At 47.4% G+C, this 13,909-nt stretch overlaps 1 protein-coding gene across 2 annotated transcripts in view; it reads right to left on the minus strand.

The window, feature by feature from the left end:
- The window catches only part of MLLT1 (MLLT1 super elongation complex subunit), a 57,494-nt gene that overhangs the window by 34,809 nt on the left and 8,776 nt on the right, over window positions 1-13,909 (minus strand). The window lies entirely within an intron of this gene.

Below are 13,909 nucleotides of genomic sequence, written 5' to 3' on the forward strand. Positions count from 1 at the left end.
TTAGAGGGTAACCGTCTGGATCCCCCTAGATGATGACCTTGAGCTCCCAACTTGGGGATGTTCACGTTGTCCGTTCTTTCTGCCAAATAACATGCTTTGCTGTCAGCGTTTAAAGACAGGGACCTAGCCAGAATTCATACAAAACTCTTACTTTCATACAAAACTCTTACAACTCAACAACAAAAAGACATTAAAAGATGGGCAAAAGACTTGAATACATCTTTCTTCAAAGATCTGCAACTGGCCAACCAGCACACGAAAAGATGCCTGGCCTTATTGGTCACTCTGGAAAATGCAATTCAAAACCACAATGAGATACCACTTCACCCTTCACACCCGCTAGGATGGCCATGACTGGAAAACCTATTAAGTTAACAAAGGAAGGAAGCGCTGGCAAGGATGCGGAGAAAACTGGAACCCTCACACACTGCTGGCGGGAAAGCAAAATGATGCAGCAACTGTGGGGAGCAGTTTGGTGGTCCCTTAAAACGTTAAACACTGGCGCGCCCGGCTGGCTCAGCTGGAAGAGCGTGCAACTCTTCATCTCAGGGTCGTGAGTTCAAGCCGCACGTCGGGCATGGAAATGACTTAAAAAAAGAGAAAAAGAAAAAGCTAAAGAGAAATACCATATGACCCAGCGACTCCACTAGGTATCTACCCAAAGGAATGGAAAACTGGTGTTCAAACAAGCACACGCACATACGTGCTCGTGACAGCAGACAACTGACAACAGCCAAAAACTGCCCACAGCTCATATGTCCATCGGCGGATGAGTGGGGAGACAAACGGGGACATGGCCACACTGCGGAATGTTATTCAGCCGTGAACAAGACCGGCGTTCCGATACAAGTTACAGTACCTGTTCCAGCAAGTGGAAGGAGCCAGACACCAAAGGTCACGTGAGGAGCAACTGCTCACTGGGGACAGGCTTCCCTTGTAGGCTGAAGAAAATATGCTGGAACTAGATACAGGTGGTGGTTGTATAACGTTGTGAATGCACTAAAACGCCACTGAATTGTTCATTTGAAACTGCTTACTTTTCTGTTCTACGGATTTCACCTCAGTTTTAAAAAAGGGGGGGTGCTTGTCATGTCACAAGGCTTCTTGACGCACCCAGCTGCCCCTCCAGAATCCGTCTGGTCTGTCCATTTAGTCACTCAGTCCACAAACATTTACCCAGTGCCATCTCTGTGCTGCAGGCCAGCACAGAGCAGAGAGCATGACTGACGGGGCGCTGCCCTCGAGAGCTTACATTCTAGTGGGAGAGACAGACCTGAGACCAACAAACACATACCCATTTAAGTACCACGGAAAAGCAAAAGAAAAATGAAGGCCAAACTCAGAGAGTAAGATGAGAGCAGACCGCTCTAGGCTCTCCCCCATCCTAGCTGTGGAATCTTGGGCAGGTTAACTTCCCTCATCTTTCATTTTCCCACCTGTAAAATGGGACCTACCCCTTTGAAGGGCCGTGTGAGGATCATGGGAGCTACACAGCCCCTGGCCTAGGTTATCATTAAATACTTTTTTCCTAAGTATAAAATGATCTGAGATGTAGCAATATTAAAAAAAACAAAAATCACATGATCATCTCAATAAATGCAGAAAGAGCATTGGACACAATTCAACACCCTTCTGTGATAAAAAAAAAAAAAAAAAAAACACTCTTGGAGGCGCCTGGGTGGCTCAGTCGTTAAGCGTCTGCCTTTGGCTCAGGTCATGATCCCAGGGTCCTGGGATCGAGCCCCGCATCGGGCTCCCTGCTGGGCGGGAAGCCTGCTTCTCCCTCTCCCACTCCCTCTGCTTGTGTTCCCTCTCTCGCTGTGTCTCTCTCTGTCAAATAAATAAATAAAATCTTTAAAAAAAAAAACTCAGCAAACTAGAAACAGAAAGAAACTACCTCAACATAATAAAAGCCACATATGGAAAACCCACAGCCAACATCACACTCAATGGTGAAAGACTGAGCCCTCTTCCTCTAAGATCAGCAACAAGGCAGGAATGCCTCTCACCACTTCTATGTAAAACAGCGCTGCAAGTCGGGGCCAGAGCGCTAGGCAAGAAAAAGAAAAGAAAAGAGGCATCTAAATTGAAAAGGAAAAAGTAAAATTATCTGTTAGCAGATGATAACCTCTTATATGTAAAAAATCTTAAGACGCCACACACACACACACACACACACACGCACGCACAGACGGTTAGAACTAATAAATAAAATAGCAAAGTTATGGGATACAAAATCAACACAAAAAACCAATTGCATTTCTATACACTAACAATGAACAAAGTGAAAACAAATTAAGAAAACAAATCTACTTACAATAGCATCAAAAAGAATAAAATACTTAGGAATTAACCAGGAAGGTAAAAGAATTATACAATAAAAACCACAAAACACTGCTGAAAGAAATTAAAGAGCACATAAATGGAAAGATATCCATGTTCGTGGACTGGAAGACTTCATGTTGTTAAAATTTCAATACTGGTGAGGGATAGAAGCAGAAAAATGTTCACCTTTAGTCCAGAAGGCTGACCTATAATAGTTCTGATAGGGATCAGATATGTGCTGGTTGCTACGTTCTTAAAGGGTCTCATGACTGCCTATACATCTCACCGATAGTTAATGTCGAACTGAGTGATAAGCGCCAGAGAAATCTTGCGAAAGCAGGTTTACGAGCAGAAATTTGAAGAAAACATTTATGATCTAATACGCCTTGCACGTCCCTTCCCCCTTGAGCACTAAGCACATAACCACCAGCTTCATACAGAAGTGCGGCTCTTGCTGCCCACGGGTCCTGTCCCTGTATAAACTTACTAAATTGCACCATACAGCGTCTCAAGAATTCTTTCTTGGCCACTGCACTCGACGACCTCGCAAGAGTACAGCTGTGGTGGAAAACAGCATGGTGGTTCCTCAAAATATTAAAAATAGATTTACTTTATGTTCCAGTAATTGCACTTCCGGATATATAACCAAAAGAAGTGAAAGCAGGATCTCAAAGAGGTATTTCTATACTCATGTTCCTAACAGCAGTGTTCATAGTAGCTAAAATGTGGAAGCAACCCAAGTAGCTATAGATAGATACATGGAAAAGCCAAATGTGGTGGGTACATCTGCACAATAGAATACTATTCACCTTTTAAAAACAAGGCACTAACACACGCAACAACATGGATGAGCCCTGAGGACACGATGCGCAGTGAAGAGTGCCAACTAACAAAGGGCCTGGATTGTACAATTCCACGTGTGCGAGCTACCTACAGTAAGCAAGTTCAGAGAAACAGAAAGTAGAACAGAGATTACCAGGGACAGGGGGAGGGGAGGTTATTCTTTCACTGGTTTGGTTTTATTTGGGATGATCAAAAAGCTCTGGAAATAGCAGTGATGGTTGCACGGTATTGTACATGTGCTCGAGGGCGCTGAATGGTACACTTAAAAATGGCTAAAATGACAAATATTGTATCACAGACACACATGAACACCCACATGCCACAAACCAGAAAAGGCAAAATCAATAAAATGGACTTCATCAAAATCAAGAACTTCTGTTCTTTGCAAGACACTGCCGACAGACTGAGTAGACAAGCCATCAAATGAAAGTATCTAAAGGACTGACATCCAGAAATACAAAGAAATCTCACAAATTCGGTAAGAAAACAGACAACTCAACTTTCAGAAAATGACAGACACTTTGAACAGACACCTCATTAGAGAGAATGACAAATAAGCATATGAAAACATGCTCAACCATGCTCAATGTCATTAGGGAAAAGTCCAGAACCAGATGGTTTCACCGGTAAACTCTACCAAACATTCAAAGAATTAATACCAATTCTACTCAAACTCTTCTGAAAACAGAAAAGGAGGGAATAAATACTTCTTAACATATTCTATGAAGCCAGCATTACTCCGATACTGAAGACAAAGATACCACAAGAAAACAACAGACCAATATTCCCTGCAAATAAAAAATCCCAAAGAAATACTAGCATCCAATATCACACTTAAAAGATTATACACCTGAAACTAATGAGGTACTGTAAGTTGTCTAATTGAATTTAAATAAAGAAAGGTTATACATAACCGCTATCTATCCCAGGAATGCAAGGGTGGTTCAATGTAAGAAAACCAATTAAAACATAATATGGCACATTAATAAAACAAAGGAAAAACACCCACATGATTATCTCAATGGAGGGAGAAAAAGTATTTGAAAAAATGTAAGGCCCTTTCATGATGAAAACACTCAGAAAGCTAGGAATAGAAGGGGGCTTCTTTAACTTGGAAAGCGCATCGCTGAAAAACCCACCACGAACACGACACTCAATGGCAAAACACTGAAAACTCAGCCTTAAGCTTTATTTATTTTTTTAAAAGATCTTATTTATTTGACAGAGAGAGAGAGAGCACAGGTAGACAGAGCGGCAGGCAGAGGGAGAAGCAGACTTTCTGCTGAGCAGGGAGCCGGATGTGGGGCTCGATCCCAGGACTCCAGGATCACGACCTGAGCCGAAGGCAGCCGGCTTAACTGAATGAGCCACCCAGGGGCCCCTAGCCTTAAACTTTAAAACTTGAGATCAGGAACAAGAGAAGGATGGACCACTTTCACCATTACTATTCAACACCGTAATGGAAGTCCCAGACAGAGCAATGAGGCAAGAGGAAGGGAAAAAAGGGAGGTGGGCATCCAAATTGGAAAGGAAGAAGTAAAATTATCTCCACTTGCTGATGGTATCTTACGTGTAGAAAATCCCAAAGAAGTCACAAAAAAATAAACAGATTCAGTAAAGTTGCAGGGTATAAAATCAGCACACAAAAATCAGTGGTGTTTCTATACACCATCAATGAACAATCCAAAAAGAAAATTATGAAAATAATTCCACTTATAATAGCATGCAAAAGAATGAAATACCTAGGAATAAATTTAAATAAGAAGGTAAAAGACTTGTATACTAAAAAGTATAAAAGACTGCTGACAGAAATTAAAACCTAATTAAATGGAAAGACATTCCATGTTCCTGGGCTGGAAGACTTAATAACGTTAAAAGAGTAATGTCTCCCAAGTGATTTACAGATTCAAGGCAATCCCCATCAAAATTCTAGTGGTCTTTTTTTGCAAAAATGGAAAGTCAAACATCAAACTCATATGGAATCGAAGAGGCCCCAAATAACCAAAACCACATTAAAAAATAAACAAAACCCCCACAAAATCGGAGTTTTGTCATTTCCTAATTTCAAAACTTCCTATAAAATTACAATCGGGGGGTGCCAGGGTGGCTCAGTTGGGTAAGCGTCTGCCTTCCACTCAGGTCATGAGCTCAGAGTCCTGGGATCGAGTCCCAAGTTGGGCTCTCTGCTCAGTGGGGAACCTGCTTCTCCCTCTCCCTCTGCCTGCCGCTCCCCCTGCTTGTGCTCTCTCTCAAATAAATAAAATCTTTTTTAAAAAGTTACAACAATCAGGGGCGCCTGGGTGGCTCAATTGGTTAAGCGTCTGTCTTTGGCTCAGGTCATGATCCCAGGGTACTGGGATCGAGCCCCGCATTGGGCTCCCTGCTCAGCAGGGAGTCTGCTTCTCCCTCTCCCTCTGCCCCACCCCAGCTTGTGCGTGTGCGTGCGTGCTCTCTCTCTCTCCCAAATAAATAAATCGTTAAAAAAATTTACAACAGTCAAAACTAGTATAATGTCACGAAGACCAATGGAATAGAACTGAGAGTCCAGAAATAAACCCAAACATCTACGGCCATCTGATTTTCAGCAAGGATGCTAAAACAACTCAACGGGGAAAGATTAGTCTCTTAAAGAAATGGTGCTGGGGCAAATGAATAATAACATGCAAAAGAATGAACTGGACCCTACCTCATGGCATATATCGAAATTAACTCAAAATGGATGAACTATCTAAATATAAAATGTAAAACTATGAAAGTAAAGTAAACAGGGATAAACCTTCGCAACTTCAGATCTGGCAATGGAGTCTGAGATTTTATACTCTAAGTGTGAGCAACAAACAAAAATAGATAAACTGAACTTCATAAAAATCAAAAACTTTTATACATGAAAGGATGTTATCAGAATATAATAAAACAACCTATGGGATGGGAGAAAATATTTGTCAAGTCACACATCTGGTAAGGGTTTACTATCTGGAATATAGGAAGAACTCTTATAACTCAACAACAAAAAGACAAACAACTGAATTAAAAAACGGACAAAGGATGTATGTAGCCGTTTCTCCAAATAGGACATACAAATGGCCAGTAAGCACGTGAGATGTTCAATATCATAGGTCTTTAAGGAAATGCAAATCAAAATCTCAATGAGATACCACTTCATACCCACTAGAAAGGCCATCATAAAAAAAAAATTAATGGAAAATAACAAGCATCGAGGCGTTTTCACACACTGCTGGTGGGAATATAAAACGGGGCAGCCGGGGGAGCAAACAGTGCAGCAGTTCCTCATAAAGATTAAAGACAGAATTACCACATGACCCAGCAATTCCACTCCACCCAAAAGAAATCGAAACCGACTCCAACATGAACACGGACAAGGATGTCCACAGCAGCACGATGGATAGTAGCAAATAAGTGGAAACGGCCCAAACGTCCACCGACAGATGAACGAATAAACAAATTATAGCCTAGTTCATCTTCACCGTTCACACATTCCATATTTGTGAATTTGGCTACTCACTAAAATTTATTTATAAACCGACAGTCAACACTGTGGCTCTCACATTCACTCACAGACACGCACGGAGGGGTGAAAACTCTGAGCCTCCCGGGTTGCTCCCAGCTGACTCCGAACAAGGTGACGCTCTGCATTCCTGTCTCAGCTCTCGGGCTGTAAACAAGTGTCCTTCTTGTGGTATATCCAGGGCCATGGCTTTCACATTCCTGTGCTTTTTGCGGGTGATTTTATGGTCTGAAAGGCACCCCAGGCAGATGCTGAGGTGCTGTCGAGGCCTAAACCCAGGCCGGCTGGGAGGTGCCTTACAGAGAAAATACATTTGTCAGACAAGCTGGGTTCCGGCAGTTGGCGTGAGCTCAGCGTTAATGAAGTCACAGTGTACATTCAACAAGGTGTCTGTAGACGGAAACACCCAGAACACATGGCTACAGACCCATCAGTCGATGAACTGCATGTGACCAGAGGCTCCCAGGAGCCCAGCCCTTGTTCCCCTCCCCTGGCAACAGTGGCTCAGCTTCACTAATTCAGTGTTGGCGGGGACGTTACAGAACCTAACTCCTGAGGATAAGGAGAACGTTACCCGGTCATAAAAAGACATGGAGCACCGACACCGCTGCAAACATGAAGGAACCTTGCAACCACGACACTGAGCGAAAGCAGCCAGATGCAGAAGGACACAATTGTACCACTCCTTTCACAGGAAATGTCCGGAATAGGCAAACCCACAGAAGAGAAAGCAGATGAGAGGTTACCAGAAGATGGGGCTGGGGACAATGGGGAGATGAAAAGTTCTGACTTGAAAATGGTTAACTGCATGTAAATTTCACCTCGCTCAAAAAAGATTTTTTTGACAACTGTGGTACCCGAGAAAAACATTTGGGCTTTGTTCCTGGTTCCTGGCACAGATCTCCAAAACCCTTGGAGTGGCCTGAGTGACAGGGGCATCTTTGGTTGTCACAAGACAACCCTTGGTGGGGCCCTAGACAGGGGTGGCTGGCTGGGGCTGGTTGCCAGAAAGACCAAGCCTTGATGAGAAGCTTGGATCTCCCAGCCCCACCTCCCAAACTCCAAGACGGGTGAGGGGCTGAAGGCTGAGTCAGTCACCAACCGCCAGTGATTTTAATCAGTCATGCCTACGTATTAAACCTCCATAAAACCCCTAAACAATGGGGTCTGGAGAACACCAGGCTGGTGAACACAGGAGGTGCTAGGAGGGCGGTGTGCCCCGGGAGGGCATGGAAGCTCCAGACCCCCACCCTGTACACGTCTTCCGGCTGGCTGTTCCTGAATGGTATCCCTCATAATAAAGTGGCAACAGTAAGTAAAATGTTTATCAGAGTTTTCTGAGCTGTTCTAGCAAATTATGTAACCTGTGAAGGGGGTCGTGGGAACTCGTCCATTAGAAGCCGGGGCTTGCAACTGGCACTGGAAGTGGGGGCAGTCCTCTGGGGCCGCGTCCTTAACCTGTGGGGCCTGTAGTAGTTCCCAGTAGACAGTGTCCAAATTGAATCTAACTGCAGGGCACCCAACCGAGCCTGCAGGGTCGGAGCTGGAGAAGTGTTCTTAGAAAGGACACCTCTCGTTTGGGGTCAGAAGTGGTCTTAGTACAAATGCTCAACAATGCACATATATTACTTTTGTAGTAAGACAAAGCTCCCCCCTCTCCACTCCATTTTTTTTTTCCTTCGGAGAGAGGAGTGCTTTATCTGTCAAACAGAATGTAGCCTCACATAAGTACTACGGCCAAACAACACGGAAGCAGAATTCCTTCAGTTCACAGACACCGCCGTATTCAGGGTCAAGAGTGGCTAAAAACCCCTCAGGCTGACACAAGAAAATGTCCTATGCTTGAGAAAATGCCTGTTTTTGCTGTGAGCAGAGACCCTCCCCACTCACCAGAAAAGCCAAATGTCGTCTTTCTTCATCTCTGGAATGCTCACCTCCTCTGGGCCTGTGGAGGCTGCTTTCTCAGCTCACCTTTCTTACGCAGATTAACCAACAGGAGAGGACTCACCTCAACAGCAACAGTAACAACACACTCTTACCAAATGCTGGTACTTGCTGGGCACTGGGCCAAGCGCTTTGCCTTTCTTTTTTTTTTAAGATTTTATTTATTTATTTGACAGAGACACAGCGAGAGAGGGAACACAAGCAGGGGGAGAGGCAGGCAGAGGGAGAAGCAGTCTTCCTGCTGAGCAGGGAGCCTAATGTGGGGCTCGATCCCAGGACCCTGGGATCATGACGCGAGCCGAAGGCAGACGTTTAACGACTGAGCCACCCAGGCGTCCCACGCTTTGCCTTTCATCTCTCTGAATCTTCCTACCGGCCTTGAAAGGCAGGTACAACTAGGAGCCGCATCGTGTGGACAGAGAAAACTGAGGCCCAGGGAAGTAAGCTGTCTACTCACTTCCCCCTTCGCTTACTATCTCAAAGATCAACTTACCTAGAGCTGCAGAGTAACCAAATGCAGCCCTTGCCTACGTCAGGGTGGAAAAGCCATCAGCAGATCCACTCGCAATGACCCTACTTCAAACAGTACTCCAAGCCTGCAGAAGCTCCTTCTGTGGTGAACTCGTGTTTACTTCCCCACAACTGTCTGATCTCTACAAACCTTTGAAAGCAGGGACCCACATTCAGACAACTGCAGCACACAATGCCTAAAACACTCTCCCTGTCACCCAGATGTAAGCAAACACCAGGATTTGTGAGCAGCGGACGCCCTGGGTCATGCCTGTCTCGGGTATTTAGGCAACAGGTGTACGCACACAGTCACAGGCTCTGCTGGCCCAAATCCCAGCTCTGTCCGTGACTGCGTGGCCTTCACCAAGTGACTGGGTAACCAGGAGCTCCTTCATCCACAGACTGGGGAGATCACCTTCCTCCAGGCCTCGTCTGGAGGCTTAGTAGGTAGCAGCTACTTAGCAGAGCACCTGGCCCAGTGCGCACACCCCACAGGACCTGTGACAGGACTTGTATCCCAGGCCCCTCCCACAGTGGGCCTCGCTTCCTGAGTTCTCCCAGTTCAGGGCCGCCCCCTAGAGCTCTAGGGACAAAACCACCTCCAGGAACAGAGGTAGCCAGCGTGGGTCCTGAGCAAGAACATGCGGCAGTTCTGAGAACAGGCTCACAGGGGCACTCCTGCCCCAGGCACACGAGCCTTGGCAGGAATGGGTCAGACAAGTCTATGCCTAGGAACGGGACCTTCCTTTTCTTTTTTTTTTAACAGAAAAAACAGCCGCACACCAACAGATTTCAAATGAAAACACAAGCCAAAATTTCAAAAACCTACAATACCTAAAAATGAAAGAATCATAGTTAAGTAAATTCTGCCTCGAGAAACCAGACTCGAATAAAAACTCTTTAATTTGAACCAGAAGCCACCCTGGATGGCTGGACACACAGGGGCAGTGAGCTGCACACGTGCGCCCTCTAAAGGGGGCACCCGGAGAAGTGGTGGCATGCTGGGGCCTGGAAGAGGAGCTGGGACTAGAGGCTCAAGGAGCCCAGGGTCCTGCCCTGCCCTTGTGAGAGAGAGAGAGAGAGAGAGAGAGAGAGAGACACACACACACACACACACACACACACACACACACACCTGCTTACTCCCAATAAGAAAGCCCAAGGATCCTGAAAGAGCACACAAGGATTCAGGACACCCTCAGAGGGGTTCTCTCTGCTTCCTCGATGCCCCAGTGGAAGTGAGGGTGCTGTGCCCAGGAGAGACACATCCTATGGCCAAAGGGTCACCAGGAATTCCCTTTGTTCCCCACCAGGGGCAGGACAGAAGGGTGGAACCTTGGGAACTCAGTATAGGAAGTCCGGATGCAAGGCTCAGGGGAGCAGTACAGGACACGGCAGGCAGATGCAGTGACCCATGGTGGAGACCTTTCCTGGGGCTCCTACGGGGGTGGGCAGGTTGCACCTGCTCCATCTGGGTTTTGTAACACCTGGGGCTTCTGCATGTGGCTGGCCTAGCTCTCCCCCACCGCAAAAGGCTGGGAAGGGGGGTGCTGAACAAACAGAACCAACCATGGCCTGCCCCAACATCCTCCAATACGCAGCCGGCCCCACAAAGCCACCTGCCAAGCCAGGGGACTACAAAGGCCAGGCGCTCGATTCTCCCTCCAAGGGCTCCCTGGCTGCCCTCAGATACATGGTCTGACTGAGATTCCATAAACACAGGGTAACAACTCAGCCTGGAGGGACACTCCAGCATGCAGTTCTTACGCAGACCCAAACATAAAAAGGGGGAGGAGCAGCTCTTCTCTGGGACAAGTGTCCTTAATCACTGAAATGATCTGCCGCCGATCGGAGGTAAACCTCACGCAATCCCAAGTAGTGGACGTGCCAGAAGGGAGACAACACTGGGCCATCTTGGCTCTGTGCCAACCCGCTGTGCAAGCTGGAACAGGAGATACCCTCTTTGGGCTTCAGAGTCCCCAGCAGTCTCGAGGGGCTTGGAGACATGGGGGCCTGGCTCCAGCTTCAAAGCCAGAAAAAATGCTTCTGTGGTGAACAACCCTAAGTGTCCATCGATGGATGAATGGATCAAGAAAATGTGGCCAGTGTGTGTGTGTACGTCTACACACACAGTGGAATACTGTTTGGGCTTTGAATTTGGGACTTGGGAAATCTCAACAGGCTTGGGATTTTGAAGAAGAAAATCCTTCATAGATGAACCTAGTGAAATTACACTAAGTGAAATAAGCCAGACAGAGAAAGACAAATACCACACAGTATCACTTATATGTGGAACCTAAAAAAATAAGAAAATCATAGAAACGGAGAGTAGAAAGTAGTTATTAGGGGGTGGGGGAAGTGGAGAGAAGTTGGTAAAAGAGTGCAAATGTTCAGTTGTAAGACGAATAAGGTCTGAGGATCTGTGTAACATGGGGACTACAGCTGATAATACTATCATTAATTGAAATTTGCTAAGAAAGTAGAACTTAAATGTTCTCCAAAAAAAAAAAAAAAAGGGTGTGTAAGGTGATGGATGTGTTAGTTAACTCGATGGGGAAAATCCTCTCACAAATGTGTGCATCTGCCAAATCATCATGTGGTGCACTTTTTTTTTTAAGATATTTTTTATTTATTTATTTGACAGAGAAATAGAGAGCACAAGTAGGCAGAGTGGCAGGCAGAGGGAAAGGGAGAAGCAGGCTCTCTGCTGAGCAGGGAGCCCGATGTGGGGCTCGATCCCAGGACCCTGGGATCATGACCTGAGCCGAAGGCAGCCGCTTAACCAACTGAGCCACCCAGGCGCCCCACATGGTGCACTTTAAATGTCTTATAATTTTGTCAATTACACCTCAATGAAGCCGAAAAAAGGAAAAAAAAAAAGCTTCTGTGTCCCGTAGTAATTGGTAACCCCAACTGAGCAGTCCTCATGGGCGCCCAGGGGCTCCTGCAGCTCCCAAGGAAGACAGAAAGCGGCCCACGAGCCTGGGCGGGACTTCCAGCAGCAGGCTCTGCAGGCCTGATGAGGGGTGGGGCAGTGAGGGCCGGAGCTGCTGCCTCCCTGTTGAACACTGAGCACCACCCGTCCTCCAGACAGTGAGCCCCTCAGAAGGCTCCATTCGGCTCATGGCCAAGAAGCTAGAACAGGTTCTGGATGGACCCCGAGCCCCCTCCCAGCTGCCAGAGCACTGTGCCTTCTCTGGGGGTACATGAAACCGAGCAGCATCCCCCACCCGGTGGGAGAGGCCTAGGCAGCGACAACCACTAACAGAGGCTTCAGAAGCCACCACAGGAAAGGTGCCAGCTAAGGCGCAAGCACCAAGCACTCCTGCTTCTTGCCAATGTTTCGAGAGAAAACCTGGAGAGCAACAAAGGTCCCTGGGCCAGGAGAAAGGGCTCCAAGAGCCAGTGCCGCTGACGCAGCAAAGCACAGCCTCTGTGCGGGACTTCCTCCCCTGGTCTAAGCCCTAGGCTCCTGGCAGGCCCCTGGGGGGCACCGGGAAGCTGAGCGGGCACCCCACCACTGCCCAGGTGGCTGCAAACCCAGCTCCCACCTGGTGTCAGGGACCAGAGAGCAGACAGGTCTCAGGAAACACGAAAGCCTTGCTGGCCTGGGAGGCCCCAGACTGCTTCTGAACCTCAAAGGAATGAATCTAGTTAACCCAGAGATGAGCTTTAAGTGGCCACAGGACTCCCACAGCCCCTGCCCCTCAAAACACCGGTGCACATGAATACCGAGAGCTTTCTGCAGACGGACTCAGTCTCCCCAGCCATCAGCAGGCTGCTATCATCCTCCCCCACCACAGGCTGCCCCCAGGGAGCTGGGAGGCCAGCGACACCTGCCCTGAGACTCACCCCCGAATCTGTCCCCCCTCCACAGTCTCTGCCCCCTCCTCCACACTCCTGGAGCAGCGAGGCCTCCCTAGGCGGGACTTTGAAGACTCCCCTGCCGCCCGCTGCAGGGCCCAGCCCCAGCAGGGCAGTGTCTCCCCTGCATCTCCCCCCTCAGCCTTTGCCAAAGAGACATGGAGCCTTTGCCCGCGCAAGGGTGACCACTCTCCAAGCCTCTCGAGTCCTGATCCCCCAAAAGCCTCGGGATGACCCACGCTTCTGTGACCTGGGCCCAAGAAGGTCCACAGCGAACTCCCACTGAGTCATACCCGCCGAAGTGGCACTCGGCTCCCAGTGGGTCAGCACACCTGAGCACTGTTCCCCGATGCCCTTGATGCCTGGTGGTGTGTGGAACAGCCAGGGCTAAACAACAGACTCATTAGGCAAGCAGTGGCATCTGCTGGCCTCCCAGGGAGATCTCCTTCCTGAAGGAAGGCAGAGCTGCTTGCAGCCAGGCTAGCCGTGCGTGTGGAAAAGCACACCTCTGAGCCAGGAAACCTCACCATGGCCTCTTGGTGGCGCCTGTGAGAAGCAAAGGCAGGCTGCCAGGAAGGCTTTTTTTTTTAAGTTTACTTTTATTTTTTATTGTTATGTTAATCCCCATACATTACATCATTAGTTTTAGATGTAGTGTTCCATGATTCATTGTTTGTGCATAACACCCAGTGCTCCATGCAGAACGTGCCCTCCTCAATACCCATCACCAGGCTAACCCATCCTCCCACCCCCCTCCCCTCTAGAACCCTCAGTTTGTTTTTCAGAGTCCCATCATCTCTCATGGTTCGTCTACCCCTCCGAATGCCCCCCCTTCATTCTTCCCCTCCTGCTATCTTCTTTTTTTTTTTTCTTAACATATATTGCATTATTTGTTTC

Source organism: Leptonychotes weddellii, chromosome 1 (genome assembly GCF_054177405.1).
Source record: "Leptonychotes weddellii isolate Sample4059 chromosome 1, ASM5417740v2, whole genome shotgun sequence".
In the NCBI taxonomy this organism is placed as follows: Eukaryota; Metazoa; Chordata; class Mammalia; order Carnivora; family Phocidae; genus Leptonychotes; species Leptonychotes weddellii.